Genomic DNA, 14428 nt, shown 5'->3' with positions numbered 1-14428 from the left:
TGCTGGTTTACCGCAGTTACTATAGCCATTGTACTGGTGCTAGTGATTGCACATTGCCATTTGTCTTGGTAACTAATTTACTTGCAGCTCTACAATACAAGAACTGTTCAGCCCTTCTCCTGGACTCTGTGTGTTGGTCTTCCAACTTGAGTACCAACCTCCTGGCCTTGCCCACAAAGTTTTTCTGCTTCCCTCCCCCAGCAGCTTGGGGAGCCCCAACTGAGGAGGCAGAGGTAGCTGGGCAAGTAACTGCAGCTAGGTGAGTGGCCTTCCACTATCAGAACCGGTGTGTGGGCAGCCAGACAGAAGCCTAATAGCATGCAGCTTCTCTGGAAGACCCAACTACTGTGGGAAGCCTCTCCCTAATTGCTACCAGGGAACTCCAGTTACAGTGGGGTGGCATTGTGTCCTAGGGCCTTTGATCCCTCGAGCTGTTCACCTGTATTACCAGAGCTATCCTGGAGAGAGGAAAGCTAATTATGAGAATAATAGCAAGTAGCTTTTGGATTTCTGAATTGTTATACTAAAATGATTCTCAGCTAAATTCTCAGTGGTTATAGAGTCTTATAAAGGCTATGCTATGCATTCATATGTTACCCTGCTGGAGCCAAAGGGACATTACTATGGGGAGTCCATGTATGTGCAAATTCAATAATCTTTTTTGTATTATTCTGCAATGTATGTATGACCTTTGCCATTTCAAACACGTTTTGCATTATTAATTCTAACATTGCGCCTGTTTAGTAAACTGCAAGATACAGGTAATCCCTGTCTGATCATTTATCCGATTACCTATTCTGCTAAAATAACAGATAAATGGCTAGTAAAAATAAACAGTAACTCACATTATCATCTCTCATGATTATCATCTCTTTATAAACGACTATGTCTAAGAAACTTGCATATATTATTTCAATCTTCCATATTAAATAAAACGACATTGACAGGCAATAAAAAGTTTGGGTAAACCCAGTCATACTAATCAAATGTCTTAAAGGGACCTATATTTCCTTCCTGTTTATGTTTTCTTTACTGATGTTCACCAACTTACATAGGGTTCCCATGATGTAAACCTTTATATAAGCTAGGTTTTCTTTAAATTATATGTGCGTGATATATATTTAGGGAAATGTTTATCACAAATACTGATCCGCTGACCCATGAACAGTTGCTCCAGCATATTCCACATATGTTCATTCATGTGCAAGAAAGCCTGGAGTGTCACAGGACTACTGTGTGTGGGTAGAAATTACGTACTGTAGGGGATTGAGGTGAGTACACAAAAAAGTTTGGCCTTAGGCAACCTAGGGATCATCTGTATTTTTTTTTTTTTTAATCGAAATATGCATATTTGACTGCCTTCTCTACTTCCCTCACTGGGCTGAACACTGATATTTTACTGTGCAGCTTTTATTAATTTAAAGCCTCCATTGATACTCAAAAAGTGCTGCCAAGTTGTTACTCCATGTGGAGAGTTCAATACTAGTTCTAATATTGATCTGTAAAATCAGAGAGTCCACCCGAGTTGCATCCTGTATTGAGCCTTGATTAAAGGACAGTGGTGTTGCCTTTAAACACATTTTTTTTATCTGACTTTTTTTCTCTGGAGCCCCTTTCTGTATTTTTATGGTTCAAGCAACCATTGGGTGCCCATCAAAGGAAGCCTTGCTGTGTTGGAGCCGCCTCACCAGAGCTATTGAGCTTTTCTGAAGATTTTCTATTTCTTCACCTGACTACAGATGCTACACATGCAAGTCTGAAAATAACCAGCGCCTTTTGAGTATGTTGTTTGGATTTCATTATAATGGAACAGAAAAGTCTACCGTCTTCATACATAATATTACAGTTTTTCACCCTTCTTATTATTCACGTTTTTTTCATATCATTGTTCATCTTTTGTTTATTTCTTTTTTATTATTTTTTGTTCTCATCATGACTTATTATTTCACCCTTCATTCATTTTGTTTTCTTCCAGACCATGACACTCCCACCACCATACTTGACTGTAGGCAAGGCAAACATGTCTTTGTACTCCTCACCTGGTTGCCACCACACACACTTGACAACCATATATATATATATGGTATATATATATATATTAAATACACTGCAGCTAACTGAATCACCTGCTGCCTGAAGTATATTAGAAACAGTACACCAGGAATGGACTGCAGTCAGATCTAGCTAAACTGGATACAGTGGATATATATATATATATATATATATACGAGACTGACTGTATATCTATCTATATCTATATACACTGCAGCTAACTGAATAATCTTCCTGCCTGCCTGCTCAATCCAAATCACCCTCTCTCTCCGTCCACGCCGGCAATGACACACTACGCGTGGCCGATGTGCTGGCGGCCTTATATAGTGTGGGGCGTGGACTTAGTCCCCCTGAGCCATGATTGGCAAAAGGCACCCTGCCTTTGGCCAATTATGGCTCTCTTAGCTGAGGGCGCTGTGATTGGCCAAAGCATGCAGGTCATGGTGCATGCTCTGGCCAATCATCTTACAGCAACGCACTGCGCTCCCGCAGTGCATTATGGGCCATTACGCGCCACTCAAATTTGGCGCGAGTGGCCCATAATGTTCGGTTTTCGATGAACGTACGAACAGCCAAACTCATGTTCGACCCGAACAGAAAGCTCATCCCTATTTAGGAGTGTGTCTATAGGAATGTTTGACCATTCTTCCAGAAGCACATTTGTGAGGTCAGGCACTGATATGGACGAGAAGGCCTGGCTCGCAGTCTCTGCTCAAATTCATCCCAAAGGTGTTCTATCAGGTTGAGGTCAGGACTCTGTGCAGGCCAAGTATCTCCACCCCAAACTTGCCCATCCATGTCTTTATAGACCTTGCTTTGTGCACTGGTCCAAATCATTTGGTGGAGGGGGGGTTACGGTGTGAGGTTGTCCCTTTAGTTCCAGTGAAGGGAACTCTTACGACATCATCATACCAAGACATTTTGGAGAATTTCATGCTCCAAACTTTGTGGGAACAGTTTGGGGATGGCCTATTCCTGTTCCAACATGAATGCGCACCAGTGCATGGAGTAAGGTCCATAAAGACATGGATGAGTGAGTTTGGGGTGGAGGAACTTGGTTGGCCTGCACAGAGTCCTGACCTCAACCCGATAGAACACCTTTGGAATGAATTCGAGCAGAGATTGCAAGCCAGGCCTTCTCTTCCACATCAGTGCCTGACCTCATAAATTAAATTTGCTTCTGGAAGAATGGTCAAACATTCCTATAAACACACTCCTAAACCTTCTCCCAGAAGAGTTGAAGCTGTTATAGCTGCAAAGGGTGGGCCACCTCAATATTGAACCCTACAGACTAAGACTGGGATGCCATTAAAGTTATTGTGTGTGTAAAGGCAGGCGTCATGATACTTTTGGTAATATAGTGTATGTATTTAACAATATGAAATGAAATGCTTTTTCCTTAAGCACAACTTTTGCCTTTTATGTTTGATGGGGAAATTGCATATTTCAAATTTCCTTAATTAAAATTGTCTAATTGTCTCACAGTAGCTAAGAATGAAAGCCCCCAATATTCTAGTTACCTTAGCTGACTTCATGCTAAAGGAATGTCATTGCAAACTGACCAAGTTCTTAAAAGGTACTATTGTTGATTGCATTGGGGGTTGACCAATTCTTTACATTCAAGATATATATATATATATATATATGTATATATATATATATATATATATATATATATATATATATATATATATATATATATATACACACACACAATGGGGACGCAAAGTATTCAGACCCCCTTAAATTTTTCACTCTGTTATATTGCAGCCATTTGCTAAAATCAATTAAGTTCATTTTTTTCCTCATTAATGTACACACAGCACCCCATATTGAGAGAAAAACACAGAATGGTTGATGTTTTGCAGATTTATTAAAAAAGAAAAACTGAAATATCACATGGTCCTAAGTATTCAGATTCTTCTGATCATCCTTGAGATGGTTCTGCGCCTTCATTTGAGTCTAGCTGTGTTTGATTATACTGATTGGACTTGATTATGAAAGTCACACACCTGTCTATATAAGACCTTAGAGCTCACAGTGCATGTCAGAGCAAATGAGAATCATGAGGTCAAAGAAACTGCCTGAAGAGCTCAGAGACAGAATTGTGGCAAGGCACAGATCTGGCCAAGGTTACAAAAAAATTTCTGCTGCACTTAAGGATCCTAAGAGCACAGTGGCCTCCATAATCCTTAAATGGAAGAGCTGGCTGTCCAGTCAAACTGAGCTATCGGTGGAGAAGAGCCTTGGTGAGAGAGGTAAAGAAGAACCCAAAGATCACTGTGACTGAGCTACAGAGATGCAGTCGGGAGATGGGAGAAAGTTGTACAAAGTCAACCATCACTCCATCCCTCCACCAGTCGGGCTTTATGGCAGAGTGGCCCAACAGAAGCCTCTCCTCAGTGCAAGACACATGAAAGCCCGCATGGAGTTTTCTAAAAAACACCTGAAGGACTCCAAGATGGTGAGAAATAAAATTCTCTGGTCTGATGAGACCAAGATAGAACTTTTTGTTCTTAATTCTAAGCAGTATGTGTGGAGAAAACCAGGCACTGCTCATCACCTGTCCAATACAGTCCCAACAGTGAAGCATGGTGGTGGCAGGATCATGCTGTGGGGGTGTTTTTCAGCTGCAGGGACAGGACGACTGGTTGCAATCAAGGGAAAATTTAATTCGGTCAAGTACTGGGATATCCTGGATGAAAACCTTCCCCAGAGTGCTCAGGACCTCAGACTGGGCCGAAGGTTTACCTTCCAACAAGACAATGACCCTAAGCACACAGCTAAAATAACGAAGGAGTGGCTTCACAACAACTCAGTGACTGTTCTTGAATGGCCCAGCCAGAGCCCTGACTTAAACCCAATTGAGCATCTCTGGAGAGACCTAAAAATGGCTGTCCACCAACGTTTACCATCCAACCTGACAGAACTGGAGAGGATTTGCAAGGAGGAATGGCAGAGGATCCCCAAATCCAGGTGTGAAAAACTTGTTGCATCTTTCCCAAAAAGACTCATGGCTGTATTAGATCAAAAGGGTGCTTCTACTAAATACTGAGCAAAGGGTCTGAATACTTAGGACCATGTGATATTTCAGTTTTTCTTTTTTAATAAATCTGCAAAAATGTCAACAATTCTGTGTTTTTCTGTCAATATGGGGTGCTGTGTGTACATTAATGAGGAAAAAAAAATGAACTTAAATGATTTTAGCAAATGGCTGCAATATAACAAAGTGAAAAATTTAAGGGGGCTGAATACTTTCCGTCCCCATTGTATATATACACTACAGCTAGTACTTGTATAATTGTCTCGTATTAGAGCTGGCACAATGCATGTGTCTGATCTGGTCATCAGCCACACTATAATGAAAGGACCGTGGCGAAACAGCATCTTAAGTTAATGATTCTTGCTATATTTTCTAATGTTATCTGTATCTATCATTACTTCATTAAACATTATACTTAAAAATCTTTGTACGATCTCTCTTCAACGTCAACGATCACATATTCTTGATAAAATAATGTTTCAACAAACACCTACAGTTGTGCTCATAAGTTTACATACCCTGGCAGAATTTATACATTTCTTGGCCATTTTTCAGAGAATATGAATAATAACACAAAAACATTTCTTTCACTCAAGGTTGGTGTTTGGCTGAAGCCATTTATTATCAATCAACTGTGTTTACTCTTTTTAAATCATAATGACAACAGAAACTACCCAAATGACCCTGATCAAAAGTTTACATATCCTGGTGATTTTGGCCTGATAACATGAACACAAGTTGACACAAAGGGGTTTGAATGTTTTTTTAAAGATAACCATCCTCACCTGTGATCTGTTTGCTTGTAATTAGTGTGTGTGTGTATAAAAGGTCAATGCGTTTCTGGACTCCTGACAGACCCTTGAATCTTTCATCCAGTGCTGCACTGACGTTTTTGGTTTCTGAGTAATGGGGAAAGCAAAAGAATTATGAAAGGATCTGTGGGAAAAGTTAGTTGAACTGTTTAAAACAGGAAAGGGATATAAAAAGATACCCAAGGAATTGAGAATGCCAATTAGCAGTGTTCAAACTCTAATCAAGAAGTGGAAAATGAGGGGTTCTGTTGAAACTAAACCACGGTCAGGTAGACCAACTGAAATTTCAGCCACAACTGCCAGGAAAATTGTTCGGAATGCAAAGAAAAACCCACAAATAACTTCAGGTGAAATACAGGACTCTCTGAAAACATGTGGTGCAGCTGTTTCAAGATGCACTTGAAGAAAGATGGGCTGCATGGTCGAGTCGCCAGAAGAAAGCCATTACTACACAAATGCCACAAAGTATCCCGCTTACAATACGCCAGCCAGCGCAAGCCTTTTACGTAAACGGGTGACATCACCCCCCTCTGACAACACGGGGAAAGTCACAGGTAAGTCCCCTTGCCACCCAGTGACCCCGCCCTCCATTATATAAGAAATGTCAGAAGAACCGAAGCGTCACACGGCGGAAGACTCCCACTGAGGCGGATCCTGCGGACGGAGTGGAGAAGATAGAATATAACAAGTAATTCTTCGCTACCCGAATAGTAAGCAGCTAACACAGCCAATAGGATATAGACATAGAACAGAAAACAAAATGAGTGTAGCGCTAATATGACAAATAACCATATATTATATAGTGTAAAAACCCTAAGGTTCCTCAAATCAGCACATCAAAATGTTGGGGGGGACATAAAAAATATATCAATAGATAATAAAGTCCTCAAATCAGCACATCAAAATGTGTGCTGGGGGACTTAAAAAATATATATCGATAGATAATAAAGTCCTCAAAGTCCTATGTTTTATTGGTTTCAAACTTTCCGGTAAGCCTCCTCACTTTCGGTTGTGGTGTTTCTTCAGTTCAGATGTCTTTTGTATTTTTGATATATTTTAATATGAAGTCGCATATATATTGAGGACTCTCATCCCAACATTTTATACGATACATTTCCTGAGGACTTTGAGGACTTTATTATCTATTGATATATATTTTTTACGTCCCCCACCACACATTTTGATGTGCTGATTTGAGGACTTTGAGGACTTTATTATCTATTGATATATTTTTTATGTCCCCCCCCCCACACATTTTGGAGTGGAGAAGATGCCTGGAGGAAGATGTGGGATGAGAAGAGCAGAGGAAGAAGAAGATGGAGAAGAAGAAGATGGAGGAAGAAGAAGAACATCAAAGGAAGACCAGAAGAAAGATGAAAGAAGAAGAAATAAAGGACTTGTCAAAAATCGTCTCTTGTGTTTTTTAACCTTTTTGACAATTTTTTTTGTGAAATGGTAGGGGTACGTCTGTACCCCATTACCAATTCACATGGGGGGGGGCGGGATCTGGGGGTCCCCTTGTTAAAGGGGGCTTCCCGATTCTGATAAGCCCCCCGCCCGCCGACCCCCACAGCCACCGGCCAAGGGTTGTGGGGATGAGGCTCTTCTCCCCATCAACATGGGGACAAGGTGCTTTGGGGGGCTACCTCAAAGCACCCTCCCAATGTTGAGGGCATGTGGCCTGGTACGGTTCAGGAGGGGGGGGCGCTCTCTCGTCCCACCTCTTTTCCTGTGGCCTGCCAGGTTGTGTGCACGGATAAGGGTCTGGTATGGATTTTTGGGGGGACCCCACGCCATTTTTTTAAATTTTGGTGCGGGGTTCCCCTTAATATCCATACCAGACCTGAAGGGCCTGGTATGGAATTTAGGGAGACCCCCATGCATTTTTTTTAAATTTTGGTTCAGGGTTCCCCTGTGGGGAAATCCCATGCCGTTTTTATCAATGAACTTTTATGTGTGTTGTCAGACCGACAATTCATTAATAGCCGCAAGTCTTAAATGACTTTTTTTCTTTGAAATGTAATTTTGCTGTCAGAATGTTCTAAACACGGGAAACATGTGCTACTTTACAGGCACACTATAGACACCCCCCAGGTACGAAATTTAAAGGAATTTTACACTTTTATTGTTTCACTTTAAGCATTATTAAAATCACTGCTCCCGTAAAAACGGCCATTTTTAAAACTTCTTTTTGCATTGATCCATGTCCCCTGGGGCAGGACCCAGGTCCCCAAACACTTTTTATGACAATAACTTGCATATAAGCCTTTAAAATGAGCACTTTTGATTATTTATGTTCGTGTCCCATAGACTTTAACGGTGTTCGCGTGTTCGAACAAATTTTTTGCCTGTTCGCAAGTTCTGCTGTGAACTGAACCAGGGAGTGTTCGGCTCATCCCTCGTGTAAACACACAGATCTCGGTTCTCTGAGGGGAGAAGAGACAGATCGTCTGTTCATACAAAGTATGAACAGCGATCTGTCATCTCCCCTAGACAGTCCCATCCCCCCTTCAGTTAGAAAACACACTAGGAAACACATTTAACCCCTTGATCGCCCTCTAGTGTTTAACCCCCTCCCTGCCAGTGACATTTTTACAGTAATCAGTGCATTTTTATAGCACTGATCGCTGTATAAATGCCAATGGTCCCAAAAATGTGTCAAAAGTGGCCAATGTGTCTGCCAAAATGTCGCAGTCATGATAACAATCACAGATCACCGCCATTACTAGTAAAAAAAAAAAATAATAAAAATGCTATAAATCTATCCCCTATTTTGTAGACGCTATAACTTTTGCGCAAATCAATCAATATACGCTTATTGCGATTTTTTTAACCAAAAGTATGTAGAAGAATACATATCGGCCCAAACTGAGAGAAAAATAGCTTTTAAAAAAAAAAAAATGGGGATATTTATTATAGCAAAAAGTACAAAATATTGTGTTTTTTCAAAATTGTCGCTCTTTTTTTGTTTATAGCGCAAAAAATAAAAACCGCAGAGATGATCAAATACCACCAAATGAAAGCTCTATTTGTGGAAAAAAAGCACGTCAATTTTGTTTGGGTGCAGCGGCGCACAACTGCGCAATTGTCAGTCAAAGCGACGCAGTGCCGAATCGCAAAAAAATGGCCTGGTCATTCAGCAGCCAAATCTTCCGGGGCTGAAGCTGTTAAAATGATCAGTTTTTTTTTATTCATGCAAAGCTTTTACCCTAAAAAGAAAACAAGTTGTTTTCTGTAACTGATTATAAAGTGTAAGCTGGAGTTTGGCTTCAATTTTTTAGTGTATCTAAGTCTACTAATACATTTAACACTACCCCCCCCCCTTCCTTTCTCCAGACTGACAATGCTGCTGTCTGCATTGCCCCCTGTGCTCATTCCTCCAGAGTTGTGTCTCACTAATACATAAGATGTGTTACTGGCCAGATCACCAGGTTAAAAAAGAGGGAAAAAGCCAAAGAAAAGAAAACTGATACAGACACCACATCTAATTATAGGTAAGCTGCACTATAATATATGGATGGTTTTGGGTTTAATACTGCTTTAAAGTCTAACTCCAGGCTCACCCCTCCATCTCCCAGTCATCCCCCAGGTTGGTCATGTGATGTGTAGGGTCAATTTCCTTGTCAGCCCTTCCCCTGGTGGTCCCTAATGATGCAGAGAGCAGTGCTGACATCATCATGTATGTATCTCCTTCGCTGTATATAAATGCAAGGCTGTTATGATGCACTGTCAGGGAGTGGCTCCACAGGGTCCTGCACTTACAGGATGTCCTCATTCATCTGGGTTAAAGGTGCTGGATGTCATTAAACTCAAAAGACTGAAGACAACTGGTGGCGGAAAGGATATATGGTAGGGAACGGTGCCAAAGAGGAGGAGGTGAATATTGGAGTCAGAGCTGCCTTTTGGTTTGTAAATCCTGCGAAGGACTAATTTAAAAAACAATCCACCATTTGGGCCTTAACTTTACTGGTGTTAACAAATCATCTGTTAGAATACTGCAAATATTGTGTTACGTATGCCATTTCTTTGGTAAACTTCTTTACTGTAGTCACAGTCATTTATCAAGTAAGAACAAAGCAAACACTCACATTTGGAGCCTGATGAAGAGGAGACAGACCGTGATGCTCCTTTCAGTGAGAAGACTCCTTTTCCTCTGCGTATACATTTCTTGGCCATTTTTCGGAGAATATGAATGATAACACAAAAACATTTCTTTCACTCAAGGTTGGTGTTTGGCTGAAGCCATTTATTATCAATCAACTGTGTTTACTCTTTTTAAATCATAATGACAACAGAAACTACCCAAATGACCCTGATCAAAAGTTTACATATCCTGGTGATTTTGGCCTGATAACATGAACACAAGTTGACACAAAGGGGTTTGAATGTTTTTTTAAAGATAACCATCCTCACCTGTGATCTGTTTGCTTGTAATTAGTGTGTGTGTATAAAAGGTCAATGCGTTTCTGGACTCCTGACAGACCCTTGAATCTTTCATCCAGTGCTGCACTGACGTTTTTGGTTTCTGAGTAATGGGGAAAGCAAAAGAATTATGAAAGGATCTGTGGGAAAAGTTAGTTGAACTGTTTAAAACAGGAAAGGGATATAAAAAGATACCCAAGGAATTGAGAATGCCAATTAGCAGTGTTCAAACTCTAATCAAGAAGTGGAAAATGAGGGGTTCTGTTGAAACTAAACCACGGTCAGGTAGACCAACTAAAATTTCAGCCACAACTGCCAGGAAAATTGTTCGGAATGCAAAGAAAAACCCACAAATAACTTCAGGTGAAATACAGGACTCTCTGAAAACATGTGGTGCAGCTGTTTCAAGATGCACTTGAAGAAAGATGGGCTGCATGGTCGAGTCGCCAGAAGAAAGCCATTACTACACAAATGCCACAAAGTATCCCGCTTACAATACGCCAGCCAGCGCAAGCCTTTTACGTAAACGGGTGACATCACCCCCCTCTGACAACACGGGGAAAGTCACAGGTAAGTCCCCTTGCCACCCAGTGACCCCGCCCTCCATTATATAAGAAATGTCAGAAGAACCGAAGCGTCACACGGCGGAAGACTCCCACTGAGGCGGATCCTGCGGACGGAGTGGAGAAGATAGAATATAACAAGTAATTCTTCGCTACCCGAATAGTAAGCAGCTAACACAGCCAATAGGATATAGACATAGAACAGAAAACAAAATGAGTGTAGCGCTAATATGACAAATAACCATATATTATATAGTGTAAAAACCCTAAGGTTCCTCAAATCAGCACATCAAAATGTTGGGGGGGACATAAAAAATATATCAATAGATAATAAAGTCCTCAAATCAGCACATCAAAATGTGTGCTGGGGGACTTAAAAAATATATATCGATAGATAATAAAGTCCTCAAAGTCCTATGTTTTATTGGTTTCAAACTTTCCGGTAAGCCTCCTCACTTTCGGTTGTGGTGTTTCTTCAGTTCAGATGTCTTTTGTATTTTTGATATATTTTAATATGAAGTCGCATATATATTGAGGACTCTCATCCCAACGTTTTATACGATACATTTCCTGAGGACTTTGAGGACTTTATTATCTATTGATATATATTTTTTACGTCCCCCACCACACATTTTGATGTGCTGATTTGAGGACTTTGAGGACTTTATTATCTATTGATATATTTTTTATGTCCCCCCCCCCACACATTTTGGAGTGGAGAAGATGCCTGGAGGAAGATGCGGGATGAGAAGAGCAGAGGAAGAAGAAGATGGAGAAGAAGAAGATGGAGGAAGAAGAAGAACATCAAAGGAAGACCAGAAGAAAGATGAAAGAAGAAGAAATAAAGGACTTGTCAAAAATCGTCTCTTGTGTTTTTTAACCTTTTTGACAATTTTTTTTGTGAAATGGTAGGGGTACGTCTGTACCCCATTACCAATTCACATGGGGGGGCGGGATCTGGGGGTCCCCTTGTTAAAGGGGGCTTCCCGATTCCGATAAGCCCCCCGCCCGCCGACCCCCACAGCCACCGGCCAAGGGTTGTGGGGATGAGGCTCTTCTCCCCATCAACATGGGGACAAGGTGCTTTGGGGGGCTACCTCAAAGCACCCTCCCAATGTTGAGGGCATGTGGCCTGGTACGGTTCAGGAGGGGGGGCGCTCTCTCGTCCCACCTCTTTTCCTGTGGCCTGCCAGGTTGTGTGCACGGATAAGGGTCTGGTATGGATTTTTGGGGGGACCCCACGCCATTTTTTAAAATTTTGGTGCGGGGTTCCCCTTAATATCCATACCAGACCTGAAGGGCCTGGTATGGAATTTAGGGGGACCCCCATGCATTTTTTTAAAATTTTGGTTCAGGGTTCCCCTGTGGGGAAATCCCATGCCGTTTTTATCAATGAACTTTTATGTGTGTTGTCAGACCGACAATTCATTAATAGCCGCAAGTCTTAAATGACTTTTTTTCCTTTGAAATGTCATTTTGCTGTCAGAATGTTCTAAACACGGGAAACATGCGCTACTTTACAGGCACACTATAGACACCCCCCAGGTACGAAATTTAAAGGAATTTTACACTTTTATTGTTTCACTTTAAGCATTATTAAAATCACTGCTCCCGAAAAAACGGCCATTTTTAAAACTTCTTTTTGCATTGATCCATGTCCCCTGGGGCAGGACCCAGGTCCCCAAACACTTTTTATGACAATAACTTGCATATAAGCCTTTAAAATGAGCACTTTTGATTATTCATGTTCGTGTCCCATAGACTTTAACGGTGTTCGCGTGTTCGAAAAAAATTTTTTGCCTGTTCGCAAGTTCTGCTGTGAACCGAACCAGGGAGTGTTCGGCCATCCCTCGTGTAAACACACAGATCTCGGTTCTCTGAGGGGAGAAGAGACAGATCGTCTGTTCATACAAAGTATGAACAGCGATCTGTCATCTCCCCTAGACAGTCCCATCCCCCCTTCAGTTAGAAAACACACTAGGAAACACATTTAACCCCTTGATCGCCCTCTAGTGTTTAACCCCCTCCCTGCCAGTGACATTTTTACAGTAATCAGTGCATTTTTATAGCACTGATCGCTGTATAAATGCCAATGGTCCCAAAAATGTGTCAAAAGTGGCCAATGTGTCTGCCAAAATGTCGCAGTCATGATAAAAATCACAGATCACCGCCATTACTAGTAAAAAAAAAAAAATAATAAAAATGCTATAAATCTATCCCCTATTTTGTAGACGCTATAACTTTTGCGCAAATCAATCAATATACGCTTATTGCGATTTTTTTAACCAAAAGTATGTAGAAGAATACATATCGGCCCAAACTGAGAGAAAAATAGCTTTTAAAAAAAAAAAATGGGGATATTTATTATAGCAAAAAGTACAAAATATTGTGTTTTTTCAAAATTGTCGCTCTTTTTTTGTTTATAGCGCAAAAAATAAAAACCGCAGAGATGATCAAATACCACCAAATGAAAGCTCTATTTGTGGAAAAAAAGCACGTCAATTTTGTTTGGGTGCAGCGGCGCACAACTGCGCAATTGTCAGTCAAAGCGACGCAGTGCCGAATCGCAAAAAAATGGCCTGGTCATTCAGCAGCCAAATCTTCCGGGGCTGAAGCTGTTAAAATGATCAGTTTTTTTTATTCATGCAAAGCTTTTACCCTAAAAAGAAAACAAGTTGTTTTCTGTAACTGATTATAAAGTGTAAGCTGGAGTTTGGCTTCAATTTTTTAGTGTATCTAAGTCTACTAATACATTTAACACTACCCCCCCCCTTCATTTCTCCAGACTGACAATGCTGCTGTCTGCATTGCCCCCTGTGCTCATTCCTACAGAGTTGTGTCTCACTAATACATAAGATGTGTTACTGGCCAGATCACCAGGTTAAAAAAGAGGGAAAAAGCCAAAGAAAAGAAAACTGATACAGACACCACATCTAATTATAGGTAAGCTGCACTATAATATATGGATGGTTTTGGGTTTAATACTGCTTTAAAGTCTAACTCCAGGCTCACCCCTCCATCTCCCAGTCATCCCCCAGGTTGGTCATGTGATGTGTAGGGTCAATTTCCTTGTCAGCCCTTCCCCTGGTGGTCCCTAATGATGCAGAGAGCAGTGCTGACATCATCATGTATGTATCTCCTTCGCTGTATATAAATGCAAGGCTGTTATGATGCACTGTCAGGGAGTGGCTCCACAGGGTCCTGCACTTACAGGATGTCCTCATTCATCTGGGTTAAAGGTGCTGGATGTCATTAAACTCAAAAGACTGAAGACAACTGGTGGCGGAAAGGATATATGGTAGGGAACGGTGCCAAAGAGGAGGAGGTGAACATTGGAGTCAGAGCTGCCTTTTGGTTTGTAAATCCTGCGAAGGACTAATTTAAAAAACAATCCACCATTTGGGCCTTAACTTTACTGGTGTTAACAAATCATCTGTTAGAATACTGCAAATATTGTGTTACGTATGCCATTTCTTTGGTAAACTTCTTTACTGTAGTCACAGTCATTTATCAAGTAAGAACAAAGCAAACACTCA

At 41.0% G+C, this 14428-nt stretch overlaps 1 protein-coding gene across 2 annotated transcripts in view; it reads right to left on the bottom strand.

Moving 5' to 3' along the window:
• RALYL (RALY RNA binding protein like) overlaps window positions 1–14428 on the bottom strand; it is a 1862755-nt gene that overhangs the window by 85963 nt on the left and 1762364 nt on the right. The gene's annotated exons all lie outside the window — the stretch shown is intronic.

Source organism: Aquarana catesbeiana, linkage group LG05 (assembly GCF_042186555.1).
Source record: "Aquarana catesbeiana isolate 2022-GZ linkage group LG05, ASM4218655v1, whole genome shotgun sequence".
In the NCBI taxonomy this organism is placed as follows: Eukaryota; Metazoa; Chordata; class Amphibia; order Anura; family Ranidae; genus Aquarana; species Aquarana catesbeiana.
This window is presented reverse-complemented; position numbering and strand designations above follow the sequence as displayed.